Source organism: Scyliorhinus canicula, chromosome 7, assembly GCF_902713615.1.
Source record: "Scyliorhinus canicula chromosome 7, sScyCan1.1, whole genome shotgun sequence".
Classification (NCBI taxonomy): domain Eukaryota; kingdom Metazoa; phylum Chordata; class Chondrichthyes; order Carcharhiniformes; family Scyliorhinidae; genus Scyliorhinus; species Scyliorhinus canicula.
The window spans coordinates 65801595-65816410 of record NC_052152.1 but is presented as its reverse complement, the minus strand read 5'-3'; the positions used below and the strand labels follow the sequence as shown (position 1 = coordinate 65816410).

Below are 14816 nucleotides of genomic sequence, written 5' to 3'. Positions count from 1 at the left end.
CATAAAGCCCTCATGCCATTCAATATTAACAGTGGATAAGACCAAGGGAACCTAAGGCTGGTAAAATTAGAATTGTTGGTGGAAAGGAAGCAAGGAAGGGTAGAAAGCTCTTTGGCAAGTTGAAGCTTGCCAAATTGCCAAGTTGAAGCTTGCAAAATTAATGGGCAGCACGGTAGCATTGTGGATAGCACAATCGCTTCACAGTTCCAGGGTACCAGGTTCGATTCCGGCTTGGGTCACTGTCTGTGCGGAGTCTGCACATCCTCCCCGTGTGTGCGTAGGTTTCCTCCGGGTGCTCTGGTTTCCTCCCACAGTCCAAAGATGTGCAGGTTAGGTGGGTTGGCCATGATAAATTACCTTTAGTGTCCACAATTGCCCTTGGTGTTGGGTGGGGTTACTGGGTTATGGGGATAGGGTGGAGGTGTTTGACCTTGGGTAGGGTGCTCTTTCCAAGAGCTGGTGCAGACTCGATGGGCCGAATGGCCTCCTTCTGCACTGTAAAATCTATGTAAATATGATTATGGCTGATCTTTTGCCTAAATTGTACTTTCTGCCCTCTTTCTGCAGTGTCCAAAAAGGTTAGGTGGGGTTAATGGGTTACAGGGGTAAAAGGGGAATAGGGTGGAGGTGTGGGACTTAAGTTGGGTGCTCTTTCCAAGAGCCGGTGCAGACTCGATGGGCTGAATGGCCTCCTTCTGCACTGTAAATTCTATGATCTATGATTTCACATAAGTTGCAAGTTTGTGTATGGTTTTGTACGTTGTTTATTCTTTCATGGGCACAGCCAGCATTTGTTACCCATCCCGAATTTTCCTTGAACTGAGTGTCTTGCTAAGCTATTTCAGAGGGCAGGTAAGAGTCAACCACATTGCTGTGGGTCTAGTTGCATGTAGGCCAGACCAGGTAAGGATGGCAGATTTCCTTCCGTAAAGAACATTAGTGAATCAGATGGGTTTTTACAGCAATCGATAATAATTTTGTGGTCACCGTTACTGAGACTAGTTTTATATTCCAGATTTCTTTCAATAAAAATAATTGAATTTAAATTCCACCAGCTACTAGGATTGGAACCCTTGTACCCCAGAGCATTAGGCTGGGTCTCTGGATTACCAGCCCAGCAACATTACCAAGGCACCACCATCTCAAGAGTCACTGCAATATTTTTCAGCATTCACATGGTCAGCATGAAATAGTTGATTCCAACAACGTACTGCACATATAGCTGTAACTGTTATATTGTTTGTGAGTCAAAACATTCCTGATTAGTCTTCTCCTTCCCTTTGGAACAATTCTTGTGGGATGGAGAGTCATGAAATACAATAGCCTGGATCCTCCGCTCCGCAATCCTGGAAATGCGAATCGTGATCGAGCAGAGAATCGATAGTCTGGCCAAAATCAAGGCCTGAGCTGGCGCCAAACTGACCTCTAAGCTCTGGTCCCCCACTGGCAGCTGGATCAGGGTTCATACACATGTGCCAGCAGGCCCAGTACCAGAGTCTCCGAGCTCACATGATTCTCCAGTACTCTGGTCTGGGAATCACGTGGGCAAGTATCACTACTGGTATTTCCCAGCATGACCCCGATTTGGTGACCCCCGCAGTGGGCCAAGGGGTAACTCCTTAAGGGAGTCCATCTGAGGGTCACCCTCCCCCCATAATGCATGACCTGCCCAGCCCTCCCCTTCCCTAACACACCCGCCCCCATCGTCCTCCCCACAGACCCCTAAAATGGTATACCCCCAGAGACCCCCGAGAGAGGGAGACACCCTGCCCAGAGACCCTCTAAATGGGGAGAGCCTCCACAGAGACCCCTTAAATAGGCAAACCCTATTCAAATCAGTAGCAATTCAATTCCAGCGGGAGAACTTAGTCTCCCAAATGGAGTATCTTGACCAACGTCTTTCTAAGAGAAAGTAGATCAATTTTGAAAGCAGATGAGGCTACCAAGGATGTGAGGACTAGAATAAGAAAATGGAATTACCTTGTGTTTCCGCACGAGCAGACACAATGAGCTAAGTGGCCGCAGTGTGTAGTGAACCTATCGGATTCCATTACAAAATAGTTTGCTTCATGGAATATTAGAAATATTGGGGCATGCCCCATGGACGTCTGAGTTTATTCTGCCGTCCAATCAGATCATGGCTAATCTTCTACCTTTCGCTTTAATTTCCTAACTTCAATAAGACCTGCTTGCACAGTAGTTCTTTGGACTGTTCATTCAATAAAATCATCACATTGGCAGCAGTTAGGTATACTTTATTCAGAGAATTTGTACTGTACACATTATTTTTGTTTCTCTTGTTGAGATCCCCGCACCTCAAAGTGGGAAGGAGACCTACCTACATGCCTCTACCAATGTTGCTTTGCAGCCAGCTGTCAGTAACTCCGCTATTCCTAGAGGATGCTGGGAGAGCCTAGGCAGTGTTCACACTGGGCACCAAGCCAAGCATGATGCTCTTGGCCCATGACGCTCGATACGATCTGGTTCACACCCTTGCTGGGCTTGAACCAGACTCGCATATTTAAATGAGACTTTAAACTAATTTAAATATGCTCAGCGTATTCGAAGCTGGGATCTCCCAGCTTCCGGGATTCACTGCCCCCATTTACGCAGCGTGAGGCCGGAGCAAATTCTTGGAAACCAGGGGCGCAATTCTCCAGAAAGATTTCTAAGTGTTGTAGTGAGCAGAACCTGCTGTGAACTTCCCGGTGCTCAGTCCAGCGAGGCCGGCAATTTCTATTCAATGTTAATTGGTCCACCTAACGAGGCCTCACGGTCTTCCAGCTGCAAATGAAGGGCCACCAGCCAATTCGCCGGCACTGCGCTTGCCAGCCCCCTGCTAACAAAGTCGAGCAGCACTTAAACAGCTCTTGCCAGCAATCCCCAGCCAGCTGACAACAACATCACCCAGGACACTGGCCCCAAGATTCGGGGATGCAGATCTGCCCAATGGAGGCACCATCGGGAGAGTGGGGAATTGTTACACATAATAAATACTCTTGTGCAAAACCATTATGATGCCTCTGTCACTTTCTTCCGCAGTGCTCCCCGGGCACACCGCATGCAGGTGATGGATGTGAGCGAGCAGTCAGCAAACAGGCAGTGGTCAGCAGCGCCGGCCCTAGGGTTGCTGGCGCCCCGGGCAAGCTGAACTTCGGTGCCCTTGGGGGGGGCGGGGGCGAGGGGGGGCGGGGGCGAGGGGGGGCGGGGGCGAGGGGGGGTGGGGCGGGGGGGGGGCGGGGGGGGGGGGGGGGATGGGCGGGGGGGCGGGGCCGAGGGGCGGGGGTAGGGGCCGAGGGGCGGGGTGGTGGGGCGGGGCCGAGGGGCGGGGTGGCGGGGCGGGAGGGGCGGGGTGGCGTGGCGGGGCGTAGGGGGCGGACCTGAGGGGGGGCGGACCCGAGGGGGGGGGCGGGGGGGCGGACCCGAGGGGCGGGCGGGGGGGGGGCGGACCCGAGGGGGGGCGGGGGGGCGGACCCGAGGGGGGGGCGGGGGGGCGGACCCGAGGGGGGGCGGGGGGGCGGACCTGCGGGGGGGGGGGCGGACCCGAGGGGGGGCGGACCCGAGGGGGGGGGGCGGGGGGGGGACCGAGCGGGGGAGCGGACTGAGCGGGGGGGTCGCCCTGGGGGAGGGCGGCCACCGCGCATGCGCTGGTTGGCACCTGCCCAACTGCGCATGCGCGGGACCCGAGTCTCTGGCGCTCCCTAGCACATGGCGCCCCGGGCGACTGCCCGAGTTGCCGGTGCCTTGAGCCGGCCCTGGTGGTCAGAATAGATTGAGGAGCACTGGCGCTCAGCTCTCTGTGGGTTATCACCACGCCCCCTGCCCTCGATAGTGACCTGCCGACGGTGCTGACACAGTCCCAGCACCCTGGAGTGATGTCACACATACCCTGGGAGGGTGGGAAATGGGAGTGGTGGGTGACAGACCAGGCCAGCTCCCAAGTGAATTGGGAGGGTATGACGGCCTCCCTGGCCTTCGGGCTTGCCGGACTCTTGCCGCTGCTGCCTGTCCTGAAACTTCTGGCTAATCCTCCAGTCCAGTGTCGCCTCACCATCCTCAACGCCGTCCTCGTCCTCCTCCAACTCCTCGGAAGTGGCCCCAATTTCCTCATTACCAACCTCCAGCTCAATGCCCCGCTCCTGTGCGAGGTTGTGGAGGGCACAGCAGACCACCACAAAGCTGATGACCCTCTGGGGCTGTACTGCAATGCACTACCTGAGTGGAACTGCATCCTGAGGAGTCCGATGCACTGCTCAATCTTAGCCCGGATGGCTGCATGGGCCTCGTTGTACCTGGTCTCCGCTTCGGTCTCCAGCTTCCGTAGTGGCGTTATTAGTCAGGTCGTCAGCGAGTACCATTATCCCCCAAGAGCCAGTCGCCCATCCTGCGATGGTCCTCGAAAAGGCCGGGGATGACCAACTATAGCTCTCGTGCACACTCCCCAAGAAGCATCACACATGTGCATGATCTTAATCTGGTAGTCACACACAAGTTGCATGTTCAGGGAGTGAAACCCCTTTCTGTTCACGTAGGGCACTCCCAGATGGCCCATTGAGTACAGGGCAACCTACGTGCAGTCTATTAGCCCTGGACCTGGAGCATCCCGACGATGGTGGAGAAACCTGTTGTCCAGCATCTTGCTGGGCTTGGTCCATGTCAAAGATAATGTAGTTTTCCACCCGGGAAAGCAGGGCATCCGTGTGACCTGTCAGAAGCACCTGTGGGCTGTGGTCTGCAAGATGCCACTCAGGTCCCTGCTCAAGCCCTGGAATGATTCTGAGAGGTAAAAGTACAGTAACTTTGATGTCCACCAGGAACAGGTGGCCTCCTCCTCCATTCAGTGCCAAGTCCATGGCAAAAGTGCCGCACCATCTCTTTGTTGAGGCAGAGTCTCTTACGGCAGACGCTGTCCGTCACCTGTTCAAATGACCAGCGATGCCTATACACCTTAGGCTGTCACAGAACTCCCCCCTGGTTCCCTCCCTGGCCTGATGGATGACCGGGTCCTCAGGGAATGGGATTGGGTAGGGGACATGGTTCCCCGCCTCGAGCTACTGCTGACGCTGCTGCTGCCGCCATCTCCGGCGTCTGGCCACCCAGCTTAGCAGCAGCACCACTAGGGCATGTTCTGGGTCCAATATTACTGCCACAGCATTCAATATCTGCAAGGCATTGGGAGTGGCTATTAGACTGACAAACAATGGTGTCTCCCACCCCAGAATTTTCCGTTCCCCCATTGTTTCCACCACTCCTACCCAAAATCCCTGCCCACACACACCTGGCCACAGCGGGGCCCCCTCACTGGACCCCCGAGCCTATGCACCGGACACCCTCCCATAACGTCACCTGAACCGGGAGCTGGAACTGTCCCCATTGCACTCACCCACCCTCAAGCCGTGGATGTGTCCCCGGAGATGTGTCTCATTCCCTGGGTGTTCGGATAGTGGCCACTGCGTGTGTGGTGCTGCCTTCCGCATTGTTCAGGTACAGGGTCCAGGCATCAAGATGTGATTGGGGGTGCTAGGCAATGACTCCCATATGCTATATGGCCCACACACGGGAATCCACTTGGGTTGGGTGAAGTGCTCACTTAACCACGATCGCCAATTTCCTATCAACAATAGCCTCAGGTGTATGGCCAGAGACCTCGGCAGTCGGTGGGGCCTATGGCTGGTTGGTGAGGCAGACGGGCAGGGACAAGGGTTCCCCCCAGAATTGGTGCACATGATTCAGGGATAGGCATGGTGCTGTCATGAGCGGTTGCCCCTGGTTGCCCACCCTACCACCTCCCCGCACCCTCCCATGGCTACGCACCCCTAGCCGAGGGTCCCCCACTCCCTCCGAGCACTGCGGTGGCAAGCCCAGCACCCCCGGGCTCTTTGCCTGTGGGCAAAGATGGCTACTCACCTCCTTGACTCCCAACAGAAGCCCTTCCACCAGATTCATGTTTTTCAAAAGGAATACAAATCGGGGCCAGCGTGACCATTTGCTGAGGAGGCCGATGAATGAGGGGAGGGTGTTGGATATGGGGTGGCTCCCATCAATTGTATGGAAATAGGGCTTAAGTGGTGATAAGTGGTTTCTCGCCACGTTATGGCGAGATCCCAATTTCGCCCTACGGGAGCGGGCCGGTTGCATCCCAAACTGTTTGGGGCCTGGCACAGTTCTCGTTTTTGGCCGCTCCCACTGCTCACCGGCCTCGTTTCGCTCGAGCGAGCGCGCAATGGGGCCGGAGAATTGCGCTCTAGGACTATCCAGGAAGTCTCTGACACTTGTAACAGCTGCTGCTTTAACTTCTTTTGTCAGCAGATGTTCGGAAAGGGTAAGTGAAAATGCAGAGATTTTTCAACCTACTGCCTGGACTGCTCTTCAGCATTCAGACGGGTGTCTCTGTTTGGGGTGGGTGGTAGGGGGTGGGGAGGGTCTGATGGAGATCTCTGTTGGGAGTCTGATGGGGGTGTCTATTGGGGATCTGATGAGGAGGTCTCTGGTGGGGTTCTGATGTTCTAATGGGGTGTCGGATGGGGGTTCTCTGTTTGAATCGGATGGGGATCTATGTTGGGGGTCTGATGGGTGTCTCCGTTGGTGGTCTGATGTGGGGTCTTTTTTGGTGGTCTCATGGAGGTTCTGATGGGGATATAAGTTGGGTTTGATGGGTGTCTGAAGGGGGCTTGGGGGCTGGGAGCCAAGATTTGCATTGTAGGGGGGAGGGAGCCCTTTGATGGATTTTGGGGGGCACCTACCGTACATAGTTATCACCTTGACCCACCACAGGATGGGTCCACCTGTCAGAGCCACGGCTGAATAGACTTACACCACTCCACGCCCATGTGTTGAGGGCCAGAGCATCACGAGGCGTGGAGAAACGGGCTTCCAGCATCGGAAAGCCTGATGCTTGATTTTCTGCTGGGTTGGGAACCCCACTACCGTTGCAAGCGACGGAGAATCAACACCCAAGTGTGGGTGAATCGCACCAGAATAGCCAGCGGGATTTTCATCGGTTTTGCTGCCGGATGTGACACTTTTAGTCATTTTTTGGAAGAAATCCCCCCCTGTATATTCATTTTGCATTAGCAGGGTGCCCAAAGGCTCAACTTACTTCATTCCAACAGCATTTAACAAACTCTCTCCAACAAACTGGTAGGCAGTACCTTCACTTCCTTGCTACTGAATAATGGACTCATATTGGCCTGACTCTAGTGGCATATTCTGGCTACTTTTATATCATGACATCTGTGAAATCAATAATGTCATGAATTTACTTCATTCTGAGCAAGTGGTCTATGTGTGGCTGAATGGAAAGATAGCCAAATGAAAAAAATACCTCCTTTAAAATTTCGAGTACACAATTTGGTTTCCCAATTAAGGGGCAATGTAGTGTGGCCAACCTACCTACCCTCACATCTTTTGGGTTTTGGGGGTGAAACCCACGCAGACACAGGAAGAATGTGCAAACTTCACACAGGCAGTGACCCAGGGCCGGGCTCGAACCCGGGTTCTCAGCGGCATGAGGCGGCGGTGCTAACCACTGCACCACCGTGCCGCCCTTATAAAATACTATTTTTAAATGTATTGTTGTATTAAAGGTATTGTGGTGAATCACAATCCTAGTAATTCATACTGTTATATTGTATGTGTTGTGTCTCTGGTATATGAGCAGTTGCGCGGCTCTGCCCATAGGGGGAGATGAGGAGTTTGTACTGGGCTCCACCCTTGGCTGCACTCATGGTTCCGCCCATGGCTCCTCCCACTAACTGGAAGTATAAAGATCTGCAGTTGTGAGCCTGCTGCCAGTTCATCTCATCGCAGGCAGGCTCAGTTGTAAGACTATTAAAACCACTGTTCACTTCCAACCACGTGTCTTGTGAATTGATGGTCACATCAGGTATTATTAACTAATTTCCAATATAAAGTTGCAACATTAAAAAGTTTGTAAAGAAACACACATTAGCAAGGGAGAAAGGTGAACACTGCATGTTAAATAACCTATCACTTTTCAGACTTTACTCATTGTGTCAAAGAGCCGGCTTATAAATATTCTACATTTAAATATTTCAATATTTTAATGACATAAATAGAAAGTTATCATGCACAATTCTGGGATAAAATAATTTCATCACAGCAATGCCACACATGATATAGTCCAAAGACTGCAGCCCATAAGAAAATCATGACCAGAATTGGTTGCTGAATATAGAAACATAGAAAATAGAAACAGGAGTGCACCATAGAACCCGTGCAATGCATAAGGAGGCTAGTCGGCCCACCAAGTCTGTACAAACACCCAAAAGAGCACCCAAAACTAGGCCCACTCCCCCGCCCAATCCCCATAACCCCACCTAACTTTGGACACTAACGGATGATTTAGCACGATCAATCCACCTAATCTACACATCTTTGGACTATGGGAGGGAACCGGAGCACCCAGGGGAAACCCACGCAGACACGGGGGAAAGGTGAAAACTCCACACAGACAGTCATCCAATGTCTTAATTGAACCCGGGTCCCTGGTGATCTGATGCAGCAGTGCTAGCCATTGCGCGACTTGTGGTATTGTCCTAACTATCAGCATTACAAGGGTTAATGCAGTGTAGAGCGTAGCCACTAGAGGGAGGTGCAGATACAACTATATAAGGCAGTGACGCTAGACCTTAGGGGAGGAGTGTATGTGGGAGATAGCTACTGTAGGTCATAAGAGCAGATAGTGTGAGTAAGGTTAGATTATAGTTTTTACCAGTAGTGAGATTAGCAGTAGATGAGTGTAGTTTGGTGTTAATGATCAGTTGTGTATTCTTAAGGACTAAGTGTCGAATCCCAGTTTATTAGTGTAAATAAAATCATAGCTTTGTTTAAAACAGGCACCGGAATGTGGCGACTCGGGGCTTTTCACAGTAACTTCATTGGAAGCCTTCTTGTGACAATAAGCGATTTTCATTTCATTTCATTTTTCACTACGCCAACCATCCTGAAATAATAATCTTTATTGTCACAAGTAGGCTTACATTAACACAGGAATGAAGTTACTATGAAAAACCCCTAGTTGCCACATTCCAGCACCTGTTTGAGTACACAGAGGGAGAATTCAGAATGTCCAAATTATCTAATAGCACGTTTTTCGGGACTTGTGGGAGGAATCCGTAGGAAGCCCATGCAGACACAGGGAGAATGTGCAGACTCTACATGAACAGTGACCCAAGTTGGGAATCGAACCTGGGACCCTGATGCTGTGAAGCCATAGTGCTAACCACTATGCTACCGTGCTGCCTAAGCAACACAAAGAGCACCACAAGATACCAGGAGTCTATTCCTTAAAAGAAACAGCAATTACATTAGGTTAGAATAGCATTCGAGAATGAAGAAGCAATCCAGAAGCTGCAACTCAGAAAAAGATCTACGATAAAGACTGATCAGAAGTTGAAAAGTCTCAAGACGCCTGACCACTTCAAGACACATAGTAAACTATGGCAGAACTGGGCTTTTTTTAAGTAACAGTTTGAAGTTTTTATTTCTGCCTCCGCGCTTGAAAATGCATCAGACCAATGGAAAAAGCATTCCTACTAAATTTGGCTGAACCGCAAGCATTGGAGCTCTTTAATTCATTTAATTCAGGGCAAATGAGGATAAAAATAAATACAGCATGGTGTTTCAAAAGTTCGATACACACTGTAAGAAACAGGTGGATGAGACCTATGAGCGCTACATGTTTAGGAAAAGGCCGTCATTAAGGGGAGAGTCAGTAGATTCCTTCACCACAGCTCTTAAGTTCCCAGTGCAGTCCTGTAATTGTCCCTCTGCCTCCGAATCTATGCTGCGTGACCAAGTTGTGTTCAGAATAAATGACAAATGGTTACACGAGAAAATATTAAGAAGACCGGTGTTGCCAATTGAAGACGCTATAAATATGTGTAAGGCCAGCAAACTGGCATTGAGTGAACATGCTACATTTGGGGCTAAGGAAAAGAGCGTGAAATCGGGAAACGTGGCTGATGCCATTAATGCGCAGCAAAGTAAACTGCGTACAATTACCAGTGGCCATTTTGAAAGTGAAGTTGCGAGCATGATGGCGTGCACACGCCGTGGACACGCCCACAGTAAACAAATTGTCCAGTGAAAGGGAAACATTGTTCCAATTGTGGTAGACTGAACCACATCGCAGCACAGTGTCGTTTATCAGCAACTGTGCCAGCAACCAAATTTTAAAAAGTCCTACAGTGATTTCAGATGGATCCAAAGTATACAGAATGCAGAGAAAAAGTCCAATATCGTAATGGATAGAAAGGATTGCTCACCATATTCACATTCAGATACCTTCATGATAGAATTGATTTACTGGATTGATTTACTGTAGCGGAAGGAAAGACCAGTAAAAGCACTCTTAAAGATAATTAAGGAGTTGACTTACTCATTAGAAATAAATGGAGAATTGATCCATTTAAGATTGATACAGGAGCGCATGCAAATATTATCACATACCGAACTTTAAAGCAAGCAATTATAAAATCTCTGATAAAACAGTCCACCTGTAGGTTCACAGATTACAATGATAACCACTATACTACCATGCTGCCTAAGCAACACAAAGTGGTAATGCTGTCTCGTTGTGAAGAATGGGAAAATTGAGATACCCATCAACTTCGAGGTGGTAGCGGGTGAGAAATCGTCATTGGTTGGAGCCGATGCTTGTGAAAGATTGCAGCTAGTTGAAAGGATTCACTCAACCAGTACTTCAGATGACCAAGATGACGAGTCCAGGGAAGACTTACGTGTGGTGACTGACCTTTCCAAAGCTATCACTGATGCTGAAACATCAGAATACAGGGCAACCACTGATGCTGAAACATCAGAACCCGAGTCAGCCCAAAGAATGGAATCTGAAGCTCGTTTAAGTTCCGAGATACTAACTGTATCTAACCGCAAACTACAGACCATAAAAGCCGAAACTGAAAACGACTTGACGCTCCAGAAGGTTAAAAAATACATAAAAAAGGATGGCCTACTGGATGCAAATCAGCCTTTCGAGATATAAAAGATGATCTTGCTACAATTGATGGTGTCCTGCTCAAGAGAGACAGGATAGTGATGTCTGCCAGTTTACGTTTAGGGATGCTGCAGCAGATTCACGAGGGTCATCAAGGCATTGAAAAGTGTCATAGGCGAGCCAGACAATCGGAGTACTGGCTGGGAATAAACAGAGGTATCGACCAATATGTTTAAGCATGTATAATTTGTCAGATGCACCAGCCTTCACAGAGAAAAGAAACCAAGCAACAGAGGGAACTCGTTACTGGCCCATGAAACAAATTGGGCATGGACTTATTCTATTTTCAGGGTCATGACTACTTGATAGTCATAGACTATGGGCGGGATTCTCCCCTACCCGGCGGGCGTGGGATCCCGGTGCCAAGGAGTGGCGTGAACCACTCCAGCGTCGGGCCGCCCCAAAGGTGCGGAGTCAGGGGCTAGGCTGGTGCCAGAGTAGTTTACGCCGTGCCGGCCGGTGGGGAGGGGGCTTGGCACCATGCCAACTGCGCTGAAGGGCCTCCGCTGGCCAGCACGAGTTGGCACATGCGTGGGAGCGCCAGCGTGTGCTGGCATCATCCCAGTGCATGCGCAGGGGGGATCATCTCCGCGTCGGCCATGGCGGAGGACCACACCAGCCGACGTGGAGGAATAGAGTGCCCCCACGACACAGGCCCGCCTGCGGATCGGTGGGCCCCGATCACGGGCCAAGCCACCATGGGGGCAGCTCCCGGGTCCAGGTCCCCCCACCACCCCCCGAGGACCCCCAAGGCCGCCCGCACCAACAGGTCCCACCGGTAAGGACCTACTCTAATTTACGCCAGCAGGACCGGCAAAAATCGGGCGGCCACTTAGCCCATCCCGGGCCGGAGAATCGCTGGAGGGGCCGCTGCCAGCGGCCGCTGACTGGTGCGATTCCCGACCCTGCCAAATCTCCGGCGCCGGAGAATTTGGCAGCCGACGGGGGTGGGATTCACGCCGCCCCCCCGGCGGTTCTCCGACCTGGCGGGGGGTCGGAGAATCCTGCCCAAAAAATCCAACTTTCCAGAGGTAATGATGCTGAAGGATTCGACCGCCAAATCAGTGATTAAGGCAACAAAATCAATTTTTGCACGCCATGGGAGACCTCTTAACGTTGTCTCTGACAATGGTCTGTTGTTTCTCGAGTTGGGAGTCTACACATTTTGCAGAGCAATATAATTTCAACCAAGTGACATCTAGCCCATGTTATCCTCAGTCTAATGGAAAAGCAGAAAAACGAGTAGGGATAATTTAGAAGTTATTCCACAAAGCGAGTAAAGACATGTCATTTGCGTTGTTAGCATACTGAGAGATACCGTTATCAAGCGTCTCTCACCTGCTCAAATGTTGATGGAAGAAGGCTAAGAATCACTTCCAGAGATCATCAGTCAAGAAACTGATAATAAAGAGATACATGAAAGAATCACAACAACAAAAAGGAAGCAACAAGAGGTCTAGAATAAACATACCAAAACTCTGTCTGAACTCCAGGAAGGTTACTTTGTGAGAATTCAGAATCCAGAAAGAAGCTGGCAAAATGTTTCAAACGTTCTGAAACAGGTAGCACCTAGATTCTATTTAATATGAACAGAACAAGGATCGCTGCGTGTCAAGCATAAGGTTCAACCTCAACGTTCAAATGTTGTACCACATGATAAAATATTCAAGGACATTGCCTTTCCAGATCCTTACTTAGCGCAGGCACAGCTAGAAGATGTAGCAGAGCAATCCAAAACCTTAAACGTTCCATTGAGACGATCTACGAGAAGAAGACGACCGCCAAAGAGACTTAACTAATGATTGTCTAATGAACCTATACTCATCTAAGTGATGTAACAGTCATTACAAATTACTGCATTGTATGACAATGAGTTAGTGATAGTTACTAGCCATTAGTCAGAATTACACTAGAATTTAACCTGTCAACATTACAAGGGTTAATGTAGTGCCGAGAGTAGCCACTAGAGGGATCTGCAGATACAACTATATAAGACAGTGATGCTAGACCTCAGGGGAAGAGTGTATGCAGGAGATAGCTAGTGAAGGTCATAAGAGAAGATAGTGTAAGGTTAGATTATAGTTTATACCAGTAGTGAGATTAGCAGTAGATGAGTGTAGTTAGATGTTATTGATCAGTTGTGTATTCTTAAGGACTCTGTGTTGAATTCCAGTTTAGTAGTGTAAATAAAATCATTGCTTAAGTTAAAAGCTGTTCTGTGGTCTTTGTGAACACTACGCCAACCATCCTGAAATAAGAAACACAGAGAATACCACACGACTGTGCCCCCATCTCACCCAATAAACAATGGAAGCCGACATACAACCCTTCAAGCCTGCTCTATCATTCAACATGATCATGGCTGATCCTCTATTTCAATACTATACGCTTGCATTCTCCTCATACCCACTGACACCTGAGAAATCTATTTCCTTCTTTCAGTGACTTGGCCTCCACAGCGTGCTGTGGTAAAGAATTCCACAGGTTCACTATCCTCGGAGTGAAGCTGTTTCTCCTCATTTCAGTCCTAAACGGCCTACCCCATATCCTGAGACTGTGAGCCATTTTATAGACTCCCCCTCCCCACCCCCCTCCCATAAGTGGAAACAACATCCCTACATCCAGTCTGTCCAGCCCTGTCAGAATTTAATATATTTCAATTAGATACCCTCTCATTCTTCTAAACTCCAGTGAATACAGACCCAGTTGACCCAATTTCTCCACATACAACAATCCAATCATCCTCAGAATCAATGTGGTGAACCTTCGCTACTCTCCCTCTGTGGCAATATATCCTTTCTCAGATAAGGAGACCAAAACTGCACACAATACTCCAGGTGTAGTCTGAGCAAAGCTCTGTACAATATAACTAAGATACCACTGCTCCTGTACTCTTACAATGAAGACCAGTAAGCATATCCAGATAGTATTTCCAAATAAAACCATGTTTTGCAGTCCATACAAGTACCTTTATCAATATTCACAAAGATTAAAATAAAAGTTAAATAAAAATGAAATGATTCTGCGCTTAGCGAGCATGTTACTAATGAAAATATTCCTGAACAGTATTTTTGAAGAATCGATTCATTTAATTGTTTGTTTTGCATGTTGTTATTTTTTTAGCGGCAGTAATTCCAGAAAGTGTTTGTCAGAAATATCATAAAGTAGTTATAAAAGTTAAGAGATGCAAAAATAGACATTGGACCACTGGAAAATGTGGCTGGAAAAGTGGTCATAGGAAACAAAGAAATGGCAGGTGGACTGAATAGTTACTTTGCATCAGTCTTCACGGTGGAAAACACCAGTGAGATGCCAGAGCTCCAGGAGAACCAGGGGGCAGAGGTGAGTACAGTGACCATTACTAAGGAGACTATTCTGAGGAAACTGAAAGGTCTGAAGGTGGATAAGTCACCTGGACTGGTTGGACTACACCACACGGTCCTAAAAGAGATAGCTGAGGAAATTGTGGAGGCATTCATGAGGATCTTTCCGGAATCACTGGAGGCAGGAAGGGTCCCAGAAGACTGGAAAGTGGCTAATGTAACACCATTATTTAAGAAGGGAGGGAGGCAGAAGACGGGAAATTATAGGCCGGTTAGCCTGACTTTGGTCATTGGTAAGATTTTAGAGTCTGTTATTAAAGATGAGATTGCGAAAAACTTGGAAGTGCATGGTAAAATAGGACTGAGTCAGCACGGCTTTGTCAAAGGGAGGTCGTGTCTGACAAATCTGTTAGAGTTCTTTGAGGAGGTAACAAGGAAGTTAGACAAAGGAGAAC

At 49.3% G+C, this 14816-nt stretch overlaps 2 protein-coding genes across 2 annotated transcripts in view; one reads left to right on the top strand and one right to left on the bottom strand.

Annotated features, from left to right (window-relative positions):
• Positions 1-14816, bottom strand: part of si:ch211-214p13.7 — an 84203-nt gene that overhangs the window by 4622 nt on the left and 64765 nt on the right. The window lies entirely within an intron of this gene.
• Positions 1-14816, top strand: part of LOC119969041 (cell surface glycoprotein CD200 receptor 1-B-like) — a 151849-nt gene that overhangs the window by 75128 nt on the left and 61905 nt on the right. The window lies entirely within an intron of this gene.